Raw genomic sequence first — 12,899 nt, forward strand, 5'->3', positions numbered from 1 at the left:
TATCCACAGCATTCAAAACTTCTCCATTTGTTGTAACCAATGGTTCCATGTATGAATGGTGTGGTGGTGGCTGATGGAGCATCCATATTTTCTTGCTGTTGATTATTAGGCCAAAATTAGCACAGGCAACAGAGAATTGATCCATACTTTGTTGCATCTCAGCTTCAGAGGCTGAAATGAGTACACAATCATCTGCAAACAGAAAATCATGTACCAACACTTCCTCCACTTTGGTCTTGGCTTGTAGTCTTTTCAAATTGAAGAATTTACCTTCAGTACAGTAATTGACCTTGGTGCCATGTTCATCCTCCTTGAAAACTTTTGACAGCATGGCTGAAAATAGCATGCTAAAAAGCATGGGAGTAAGCACACAGTCCTGCTTCACTCCATTAGGGACTGGGAATGCACGAGAGCATTGTCCACTATCCAGAACCCAGGCCAACATGCCATCATGAAATTGACGTACAATGATGATGAGCTTCTCTGGGCAACCAGATTTTGACATAATTTTCTATAAGCCCTCGTGACTAACAGTGTCAAAGGTTTTGGTCAGATCCACAAACGTTGTGTACAGACTTCTGTTCTGTTCCTGGCATTTCTCCTAGAGTTGTCGGGCAGCAAACACCCCATTGACTGTTCCTCAGCCCTTTCTGAAGCCACACTGGTTCTCAGGTATATGACCATCTTCCAGGTGAAGGATCAGCCTATTAAGGAGGACTCGAGCAAGAATTTTTCCAGCAACGACTAAGAGAGAGATCCGCGCCCCCTTGCCCCCCCAATGATTGTTGAAGGACATCTATTCCCTTTACCTTTATAGAGATGGACAATGGAGGCATCCTTGAATTCTTGGGGGACTAACTTTATTTTTGATGGAATTAAATGCTGCCTTCTTAGAAATGGATGAGCTATCTTGCTGGTAAATCCTGTGGAGTTGTTGGTTTTCATTTAGCAGCTTCTGAATTTCCCCCCATCACTTTCATCAAACCAGTCTTGGTGTTTGTGAGTGTTCTGACCCAAATGAGCAAATGCAGTGCTGTACACCAAATCTCTGAAAGCTGTCCACTCCTTTTCTGCTCCACTGTTGCCAATTCTGTGTTGGCTCAATTTGTCCTCCAAGTTAGCAACAAACTGTTCCTGCTGAGAGAAGAGCTCTAATTTGTTGACATTAATTCTTCTGGGAGTCATTTTGCTTTGGGGGTGGCACTTTTGATGAATGTGAATATTTAGCTTGCAAAGGATAAGTCTATGATCAGTCTAGCACTCTGCACCACACATTGCCTTTGTCACTCTCACATCTTGTCTGTCTCTTCTTACAATCACATAGTGTATTAGATGCCAATTTTGCTGTGAGAGTGCATCCATGAAGTTTTATTGCATTTAGGTGAATGGAAAACAGTGTTGGTGATGAGAACTTCATGCAATGCACATGTCGTCAGCAGTAAATGACCATTGCTGTTGCTGTTTCCAACTTCATTCCTCCCAAGGACTCCCTGCCAAGTTGGATAATCTGAGCCTACTCTAGCATTAAAGTCGCCCAGAATTATAAGCTTGTCCTCTTTTGGCACATTGATGATAAGAGTTTCTAGGTCTTCATAAAATTTTTCTTTGACCTCATCATGGTTCATAGAATTTACTTGTAAATCTTACTGGTCTTAATGCATTCTGCTGAAGAACCTGTTTATAGCCAGTTCAATTTCTCCAAAATAGAATTATTTAGAAATTCTATTTCCTCTTCTGTTAATCTAGCTAGTTTATATTTTTGTAAGTATTCTTTTACTTCACTTAAATCGTTAAATTTATTGGCATATAATTGCTTTGATTTCATCTTCATTAGTGGTATATTCCCCCTTTTTATTTTTGATACCAGTGATCTGGTTTTCTCTCCCTTTTAAAATCATTTTAACACATGGTTTACCTTTTAATTATATTTTCTATAAAACCAATTCCTCATTTTACTTATTAATTCAATAATTTTCATAACATTCAATTTTATTAATCTCACCTTTAATTTTCAGGATTTCCAATTTGGTGTTCAATTGGGAGTTTTAATTTTTTCTTTTTCTAGTTTTTTTTTAATTGCATACTTAATCCATTAGCCTATCCTTCATTTTATTTATAAGCATTTAGACATATACATTTTCCAGTTTCAGAGAAAGAAATTAAAAAAGCCATAAATGAACTTCCAAAGGAAAAAGAAACTCTGGGACCAGAGGCATTCACAAATATATTACATCAAATATTCAAAGAACAATTAATTCTAATATTATATAAATTGTTAGCAAAAATAGCAAAAGAAGAGATCCTCCCAAAATTCTTTCAATGACAGATATGATCTTGATACACAAACCAGGGAGAATCAAAGCAGAAAAACTGTAGACCAACATCCATGATGAATACAGACACAAAAAATTTAAACAAAATATAGGATTGGTTCAATATTAGGAAAACTATAAACCTAATTAGCCACATTAATAATGAAACCAAAATCATATGATAGTATCAATAAGTTCAGAAAGAGCTCTCTAGTTTTTTCTGGTAGACTTAGATTTTTGTAATAACACAAGAACTTCTGAAAAAAAAAAAAATCCCAATGGTGGACCTCAAGGCAAAATGTCTTCCACACTCAGAGAGAGAAATATGGAAGTCACTCACATAATGTAGCAGATCATGTTTGTGTATGTGTATCTGTTTGTGTATCATGTTCTGATTTGTTATACGGATTCTTTCATTTATCTTAGTCTGACTACATAGCATGACTATAGTGAAAATATACTCAATAGGAAAGTATATGTAGAATCTATACAGAATTGTATGCACTCGTGGGGAGGGAGGGAGGTAGTGGGGGGTGGGTGGGAAGGGATAAAATCGCAATTGTATGGCAGTGATTGTTAAACATTAAAAAAATAAAAAAATTAATAATAAAAAAAAACAATCATCAACAAAAAAAAAAGAAAGAGCTCTCTAACAAAATAGAATATCTAGTTTTTATGTTAGAATATTAGAAATCAGAGGAATAAATGAACTTTTCCTTTAAAGTGATAAACAATACATATCTCAAATCAAGAGCTATCATTTGTAATAGAGATAAACTAGAATTCTTTCCAATGAATTCAGGGGTAAAACAAAGATATTATTGGCACTACTTCTATTTGGCAAAGTAATAAATATGTTAGCTATAGCAATAAGACAAAAAATGTAATTGAGGGAATAACCATAGTTAAAGAAAAATTTTAAAAATCACTTTTTGTAGATGATATGAAGGTATACTTATAGAACCCAAAAGAGCCAAATAAAAAAAAATTAAATAACCTCAGCAAACCTACAGGATATAAAATAAATCCAAATTATGAGAATTTCTATTTAATATCAAAGCCACACAGAAAGAAAGAATAAATGAAATTCCATTTAAAATTACTATAAAATGAATAAAATACTTGACAGCCTACTTTCCAAGGCATGCACAAGAACTATATAAATACAACTACAAATATCTATTTACATAAATAAATGACATACCTAAATAATTGGAAAAATATTAATTGCTCATAATCCGGATGAGTCAATATAATAAAAATGACAATACTACCTAAATTAATTTATTATTTAATGCCATACTAATCTAACTAGTTGATTTGATTTAAAGGAATTTATGGATTACTTTATAGAAACAGAAAAATAATAACAATATTCAAAGGAGGGAGAAGTAAAGAATATCAAGAGAAATAATGAAATAAAATGTGAACAAAGGACACCTAGCAGGGCCAGATCTCAAACTATACTACAAAAAATAATTATTAAAACAATTTGGTATTGGTTAAAACAGATTGATTAGTAGAACATATAAAAGCAAATTATATAATGTCAATGTGAATAAACCAAAGACTCCAGTTACAGGAATATGACCAATAATGTAGCCCCTTCCTTCTTATACTTCCAGTCTTCTTACTCTTTACTTCCACTTTCTCTCCCCTCAATCACCCTACCCAATGCACACAGCTACAATGACCTACTTGTAGCTTCTCACACACAGCACTCCATTTTCCATCTCCATGCCTTTTCATGACTGGCTCCCCTGTCTGAAATAATCTCCTTACTTATCTCCTCCTCTTAGAATCCTTTTCTTCCTTCAAGACTCAGCTCATGTGCCAGCTTCTGCAGTAAGCCTTTCCTGGTTCCCCCTGGTTCTAGCAATTTCCCTTCTTTGGTCACCTTCCGTTTATTATGGAAGTAGTCATCAATTATCCATTATGAATTGATCTATATACATACTGTCTCCCTATTAGACTGTAAGCTCTTTGAGGACAGAGACTATTTTTGCTTTATCTTGTATACAGTTCTTGGCAGACCAAGCATCTAAATGTTTATGGATTGACAAATTTTTTCCCATGATTCACTAAATAGTTCCTTATTAAAATGATCCTTTTTTTTATTGCAAAACATTCAACCTAGATACATGTTTTCTGGGGGAAAAAAACCCTTTATTCAAAGTGAGGTAAATCTGAATCATCAGAGATGGCCAATTCGTAAAGAAAATTGCTCTACTCCTTATAAACTAAATGTGGTAAAAACATAAGAATGAATTATAACCCTAAAATAACATGTCAAATGTTTTTTAATTGACTAGTACATTCCAATTCTGTGAAAGTATAGAATATTTCAGAAAAAATATATGAGACCTTGGAAAGTATTTGTTATACTTTAATTGAATGTTAGGACTACAGTGAAGCATTTATAGCATTTATTATTGTTATTTTTAAATGGTTATCCTTCATGTGCAGAACACAGACTTAGAGAGGGTCCCTGATTCTTTATCAGTAAGCTTTCCTGGATGTCAAGAATGTAAATAGTTGTATATGAAGTTGCAAGAAGCATCATTTTGATGGCAAAGGCAAGAATTTGAAATATTATTTAGAAAGTCATGGTGGAATCAATAAAAGAATTTAAAGCTGAATACATTATATTGGCCATTATAGTGAATAGAGGGTAGCAGGTGCATGAAAACTAGGGAGAAAAAAGTCAAAGTAGCCAAGGTCAGTGGCCGACTAGGCATACATCATTCTTTAAAACATATAAATTTCTTAAATATTCTTGCTTATTTGGAAAGGTCATCACAAAAGTATTATATTATCACCTGTCTCAGTTCAGCAGCATATAGCTTTTTCTATCAGTGGTAGCTATTATAATTCAGGATACACTGCACATACTCATTACTTAAGAAATGCTGATCAATGAAAATGATTATAAATTAGAGATTGCCTGGTAGGTACTAATCCTTATGGACATCTGGAGGGTTATATTCAGTTCTGGGTGTTATATTTTTGGAGGGATACTGACAAACTGCAGCATATGCATAAAAGAGTGAGTAGGATGGTAAGAGTACTCTAAATTTGGATCCTAAGGAGGACATAAGACTTCACAGAAGAAAAGCATGGATGACATAATAAATAATTAATGGGGAAAAATAACTTGGAATGGGATCAAACACAGTACTTTCGGTCTCATCAAATATCTATATACCCATGTGTAGAATCAAGGTAAGCAACGAAGACAGTGTAAAAATCTACCTCAAGGATATAAATCCTGACTTCATAGAAAGCCCTCAGCCTTGATGGAATGGTGTTTATGACTGGAGTATATAGCAATGGAAAGATAGCCTTGCCCAAAAGAAACAGATCTGACAGAAGAGGCAGATATATAGTACCATATGTCAAGAAGATGGGCATTTTTACAGAAATCCATGTAATTTAGTTAGAAGCACAGTAGAGAGAATTTGTATGAAGATAAAAGGACATAAGGATAGGACTGGACCTTTGAATTCCCTGGTATCTAGCATGAAAACTCCCTCTTCAAATGCAGGCTGGCACCTTCTCTACAACTTAGCATCTCAGAGAACTGATGAGAGCAATAATATGTGATCTGCCCAGGGTCACACAGCCAGATAGTATCAGAAGTGGGGAATACAGCTATACCCCAAAGCAAAACATAAATGATCAGTGGGGGTACCTAGACTGTGAGGACCCTGAGAGCAGTTTGGTGGGGTTTTTTTTGCTTTTTCTTGATCCCCAGCACTTAGCATAGTGCTTTGCACATACCAGGTACTTAATAAATGTTTGTTGACTGAACTACCAAGCCAAACAGAGGAAACAGGTAAGTTTTTGGTAACAATCACAAAATTGTCATGGGGGTAGACATAATATAGTGTTATTTTTTCTTTTATATGCTCAGTAACTTGGACATGGGTAGCACATAATAGATGTCTAATAAATGCTTACTGATTGATTGGTGATGTGAACTTCAAGTACTCAGATATTACAAAAGTCACAGAAATCGTATTCATTTAAAAGCACATCATCCAACTGTCTTGCCTTGCTGACAGTTTCAATTCTGAGAAAGAAGCGGAAGCAGTGTTGAAGAATAGACACACTGGACTTAATTCTGGCCAATGAAGAAACACTAATTGGTGAAATGAAGTAACCTTGGGAGAAAAGGAACATAGTCATCACTTACTGTAAGCCAGGAAAGGAATGCTATGACTTAAGAAAAGCAGATTTTTAAAAGTCCAGAGAACAGAGAGGTATGATTCCATGGGACTTTAAAAGGGAAGATGACTTAATGGATATAATGATACTAATTCACACTTATATGGCCCTTTCTAGTTTATAAGGCACTTTTCTCACAACAATCCCATGAGACAGGCTTTCAAAAAAATGAAATCTTCATGACATAATCATGAATAATCCCAATGAGATTAAAAAAACATTAGAAACTTGCCAGTAAGCTCAGATCTTTTTTTTTAAGGAGAGATAGATTTTAGATAGACAGTATTCATCAAGAGCTCACCATGTGCCAGGGACTGTGCTAATATAAGTTAGCAAGACAGCCCCTGCACCCAAGAAGCTTACATTATGATAGGTAAAGACAATACATAAAGGTGACTGGAAGGTAAGGGTATGCATGTGGTGGTCTGATTTGGAGATGGTGGAATAGAAGCCTGCTTCAGGGTACAATACAACGAAAAGTCATGTTTCAGAGATCAGGGTGGTGCCAGGGTAGAATCCAAGTTTCTGTGGGGGGGATATCCAAAGTGGAATTGGCACGAGTGGAGATGGTCAAATTTTGACAGGGACAAAAGATATAAACAGGGGCATATAACCAAGGAAGAATACAAAAGCGTGGCCCTGACCTAGAAGGATAATATCAAGGCCAAAGTCCAAAATGAACTGTTTTGCAAAAGAAGGGGAAGGAAGGAAGGAAGGAAGGAAGGAAGGAAGGAAGGAAGGAAGGAAGGAAGGAAGGAAGGAAGGAAGGAAGGAAGGAAGGGAGGGAGGGAGGGAGGGAGGGAGGGAGGAAGGGAGAGAAAAAAAGTATTTTAAAGCTATATTTTGTGCACAAAAAAGGGAAGAGATAGAAACTATTCCTTAGGCTTTACTTCTGTAATGTTAGATCTGACTATATATGTCTTGTTTTGCTTGCTTTTTCACTAGCAAAATGCTGATGAAAAAAGAAATGAAGCCTGAGATAGGTGAAGAGATAGGAGAGTTCACCAAGTTGTTTAAAATAGTTTCAACTATCCAATCCCAGAAGAATGACACTGATTCTGAAATTTTACATTTTACAGATGTGGTAGTGGTGATTTTTAAGGGACTAAAGAGAATAGAAGAGGTGTTTGAAGACTGGTAATGACCAAATGTCCTGATTTCCAAAAAGAGGAAGAAAGAAGAAGACATTGTTCATTTTAAACCAGAAAATCTGATGTGAATATGTAGCAAACCTCAACAGCTCATTAGGAAATAGGTGGTTTTTGAGCAAAGAGAAAACAAAATGAGGGTGAGCATAGAGACACATATTCAGATTTGAAAGGGAAGCTGGGGGGTAATCAAGTCTAATGCCTCCAAGAAGCAATTTTTCTCCCCAAGGAGCATTCTATAGCTACAAATAATCATCTAACCTTTGACTGAAGGCCTCAGATAAAAGGGAACTCAGCCTCCCCAGGATATCCATTCTATTTTGATAGGCCTGGTTATTCAGAAATTCCTGTTTGTATTAAACCAAAATCTGTTGCCTTGTAACTTCCACCCACTGGTCTTAGCTCTGCATTATGGGACCATAGAGATTAATAATAACTGGCACTTACATAGCTCTTTAATGTTTGCAAAAAGCTTTGTAACTATTATCTGATTTGATCCTTACAACAATCCTGTTGACATAGGCGCTACTGTTATTCCCATTTTTCAGAAGAGAAAATTGAGACAGAGGTCAAGTGACTTGCCCAGGGTCACACAGCTAGTAAATGTCTGAAACTGGATTTGATTAGGGTTTGCTAATTCCAAGTCCAGCACTCTATCTACTGAACTACCTACCTGCCTCATATATCTTTGATATAACTGTTCCAGAATTTGAAGCCCACTGTCATGTTCTTCTCAAATTTTCTCCAAACTGAAGAGTTTTGGTTTTTGATTTTTACACTACCCTCTTATAATATAATTTTGAGCCCTCATTGTTCTGACTACCTTCCCCTGGACATGACTCAGTTTATCAGCATACTTCTTGCAATGTTATGGCTGAAACTGAACATGATATTCCAAATATGATGCCCCATCTTCCCTTGAAAGAAACTGGTACATTCTTGGCCTAGAGTGGGGATGCCAGGATGCCTTAGACAGTAGTAGATTCTCTCTTAGTAGATGTCTTTATGATGGTCACCCTTCTGGTATGTTGTAGAGGGATACTTTGTTCAGGTGTGGGTTGTAAGAGATATGTTTTGTATGTCTATTATAAATAACTATACATGGGCATACTGCCTCTCCTATTAGAATATAAGCTTCTTGAGGGAACAGATTCTTTTGCTTCTGTCTTTGTATCTCCAGTACCTCATGTGGTACTGGACATGTAGTAAGTACTTAGCAAATGCTTGTGGGCCAATTGATGAAGACTTGGAAGAGAAAAACCTGAGAAATAAGTAGGCATGAGAGATAGAAGAAATGAAGAGGTAAGAGAGAGAAAAGTAAAATTTATTCTAAGATACTCATAGTGTGTGTTCATCCTTCAATGCTGAAAAAGACCATGCTATCAGGGAAATAATGACATGACTTGCACTTAACTTTGTTTTGAGTGACGGAGGGCTGTGGAGGTCACCAGCCTCACTTCTCCTCCAGAGCCATCTGAATCCAGTGACCAGATATTCACCAGGATGACTGAAGATGACCCAGCATGAGGCAATTGGGGTTAAGTGACTTGCCCAAGGTCACACAGCTACTGAGTGTCAAGTGTCTGAAGTGAGATTTGAACTCAGGTCCTCCTGACTCCTGCACTGGTGCTCTATCCACTGCACCACCTAGCTGCCCCTTATTCTAAGACAACAGTTTTTCTAAAAGAATTGCTGAGGATTTTAGTGGACTGAGAATTCCAGAAATATGATACAGTCACCAAGAAAGCTAATGTCATCTTGGCCTTTAAGAGAGGCATAGATTCTAGCAATGAAGAGTAATGTCACACTATATTTTGTCTTTATCACATCTCTTCTGGAGTACTGTGTTCAATGTTGGGTATCAGTCTAGGAGACATTGTTAGGATGAAAAATGTCTGAGAAAGGATTCTGGGAAGACAGCAGAGTAGGTCAGAAAATTTCAAGCTCTCCAGATTTCTCCTACAAACAGTGCCTCAGGGTAAACATAGAGTGGATAAAAAAATAAACAAGAGTTGGGGCAGAACAGTAGTCCTCTTGGAATAATAGGAGGAGAACTGAAGAAAAATCCCAGGACTGAGGCTTGGTTCCTATGAAGTGTAACACCCCTAGGCTAGGTCTGCTGAAATAGCAAGCAGCCAAGCCCTAGGGCTAGCTGTGTTGGGAGTAAGCCTGTACCCCAATCACAGGAATTTTCATCTCCTGGGCAGTGTGGGGAGTCCAGCATCTGAAGAATATTGAGGGACCCTCTGCTGATTAGGGATGCCAGTCCCAACTGTGCTACCAAGACATGGCCCTGCATGAAAGGACCTAGCACACACCCCAGTGAGTGCAGAAGTGAGGTTGCTCCTGGCTGTAGACATTTACAAGAGGACCAATTTCTTGGTTTCCACTTCAGGTCAGAGGGGAGAACTGAAGGAGAACCTGAAGAAGGAGACATCATCCCCCATAACCTAGGACTAGAAGAGATTACAACAAGGTGTTATGTAAAAAAATGAGCAGGCAAAAGGAGAAAGAACTCAACCATAGAAAGTTATTATGGGAATAGAGAAGATTGGATGAATCCTCAGAGGACAATATTGAAGCAAAAAAAAAAAAAAAACCTTTCCTTTCCCAAAGACTCATGTCAAATGGTCAACTGCCAAAAAAGAATTTATAAAAGAAATTTAAAAATACTTTTAAAAAAAACAAATGAAAAAGACTGAGAAATTAAAAAAAAAATAAGAACAATCCAAGAAAAACAAATTATGAAAATATAGTTGGAAAAGGAGATCCAGAATCTTTTTTTTGAGTCATTCAAATTTATGACTTTATTACTTCTAATTTGTACGTATAACAGTGATCCTCCACTGTTGTTCCCCACAAAGTAACATTTTCTTGGGCCCGTTGGACCCTTATCTTAAATGAATGCCAGGTCCCCAATGCCATGATCGGGATTGCAGGTGAAACACATGGTGATTGCATCCTGAGTATCCCAATGGACCTTCTCCACCCAATGGAGATTTTCTGAACCCGAGGTGAAGAAGGGAGACTCGACCAGTCCCAGGTTCCAGAGTCTTGTTGAGACCTTCTTCCATGAACCTCCTTTTGTCCTCCACCAAAGTCTTCCACATAATCTGAGAGGAATAATCAAAGGAACCATATGTTGTCTTATCAATATGAGGATGCCAGTATTCATCATGAGTTTTCTTGGCCTCTGTGCTATTTTTCAGGGAGAAGGTAGACTTTGTCATATACATGGACGAAATGTTGATATCAAAAGCTTGACCAATTGTGTGTTGAATTTTTTGCCTCATATCATGATATAACTGAAAATCCTCTTCTGAGAAGATATCCTGGATTTTTGCCCCAAAGTATCTATATAGATTTACAAAATGCTTTTCTAATCAGATTGACCAAAGGTTTATCAATTTTATTAGTTTTTTCATAAAACCAACTATTGGTTTTATTTATTAATTCAATAGTTTTCTTAGTTTCAATTTTATTAATCTCTCCTTTGGTTTTCATTATTTCTAATTTGGTATTTACTTGGGGATTTTCAATTTGTTCTTTTTCTAGCTTTTTCAACTGCAAGCCCAAGTCATTGATCTCCTCTTTCTCTATTTTATTTAGGTAAGCATTCAAAGATATAAAACTTCCCCTAATAACTGCTTTTGCAGTATCCCATAAGTTTTGGTATGTTGTCTCACTATTGTCATTCCCTTGAATGAAATTGTTGATTGTTTCTATGATTTCTTCTTTAACCCAACCCTTCTTTAGAATTAGATTATTTAGTTTCCAATTGATTTTTGGTTTCTCTTTCCATGGCCTTTTATTACATGTAATTTTTAATGCATTATGATCTGAAAAGGATGCATTGATTATCTCTACCTTTCTGCACTGGATTGTGAGATTTTTATGTCCTAGTATATGGTCAATTTTTGTAAATGTTCCATGTACCGCTGAGAAAAAGGTATATTCCTTTCTATTCCCATTTAATTTTCTCCAAAGATCTATCATATCTACCTTATCCAGAGTTTTATTTACCTCCTTAACCTCTTTCTTGTTAATTTTGAGGTTGGATTTATCGAGTTCAGAGAGGGGGAGGTTGAGGTCCCCCACTAGTATAGTTTTGCTATCAATTTCTTCCTTCAACTCCCCCAACCTCTCCTCTAAGAATCTGGATGCTATACCGCTTGGAGCATACATGTTCAGTAATGATATTGCTTCATTGTCTATGGTGCCTTTTAGCAGGATATAGTTTCCATCCTTATCCCTTTTGATTAGATCTATTTCTGCTTTCACTTTGTCTGAGATTAGGATTGCTACTCCTGCCTTTCTTACATGAGCTGAAGCACAATATATTCTGCTCCATCCTTTGACCTTTATCCTATGTGTATCCCCCCGTTTCAAATGTGTTTCTTGTAAGCAGCATATTGTTGGATTATGGCTTTTAATCCATTCTGCTATCCGTCTCCGTTTTATGGGAGAGTTCATTCCATTCACATTCACAGTTATGATTACAATCTGTGTATTTCCCTCCAACCTCTTTCCTACCATTTGTGCTTTTAGCTCTCCCGTCTCCCTTCCCCTCCTCAATAGTATTCACTTTTCTCCCCCTCCTCCTGCAGCCTTCCCCTCCATCTTTTAGCCCCCCTCCCTTTTACTCCCCTTTACTCTTATTGCTTCTTTCCTCCCTTTTAGCCACCCTCCCCTTTCTTCCCCCTTCCCCTCCTACTACCTATAGAGCTAGTTAGGATTATCTACTTAAGATTATTGTTCCCTCCTTTGAACAAATCAGATGAGAGTACCTCTCAAACAATGCTCATCTCCCTCCCCTCCTTCCCTCTACTATAGTTTTGTACTTCTTCCTGTGATATAATTTGCCATTTTCTGCTTCCCCCTTTCCACACCTCCTATTACATTCCCTTCTCATACTTAAATCATATTTTTGACATGACATCATTTACTTTATGCCCGTTCCCTCTACATATATCCCTTTTATCATAATAGCTGCACAGTTCTCAAGATTAACAGGTATCATCTTCCCTTATAGGGAGGTAAACAGTTTGCCCTAATTGAGTAGCAAGTTTTTGTTTTTGTTTTTTTCCCCTCTGTTTACCTTTTTATGATTCTCTGGAGACCTGCATTTGAAGATCAAATTGTCTATTGAGTTCTGGTGTTTTGGTCAGGAAGCTCTGGAAATCCCTTATTTCGTTGAATGACTTTCTCCTTG

The 12,899-nt window shown here is 36.8% G+C and overlaps 1 protein-coding gene and 1 pseudogene across 15 annotated transcripts in view; both read right to left on the minus strand.

The window, feature by feature from the left end:
• Positions 1 to 12,899, minus strand: part of CPQ (carboxypeptidase Q) — a 681,911-nt gene that overhangs the window by 144,670 nt on the left and 524,342 nt on the right. The gene's annotated exons all lie outside the window — the stretch shown is intronic.
• Positions 7,373 to 11,070, minus strand: LOC140498722 (2-oxoglutarate and iron-dependent oxygenase domain-containing protein 3 pseudogene; annotated as a pseudogene).

The sequence above is a fragment of the Notamacropus eugenii genome, chromosome 4 (assembly GCF_028372415.1).
Source record: "Notamacropus eugenii isolate mMacEug1 chromosome 4, mMacEug1.pri_v2, whole genome shotgun sequence".
Classification (NCBI taxonomy): Eukaryota; Metazoa; Chordata; class Mammalia; order Diprotodontia; family Macropodidae; genus Notamacropus; species Notamacropus eugenii.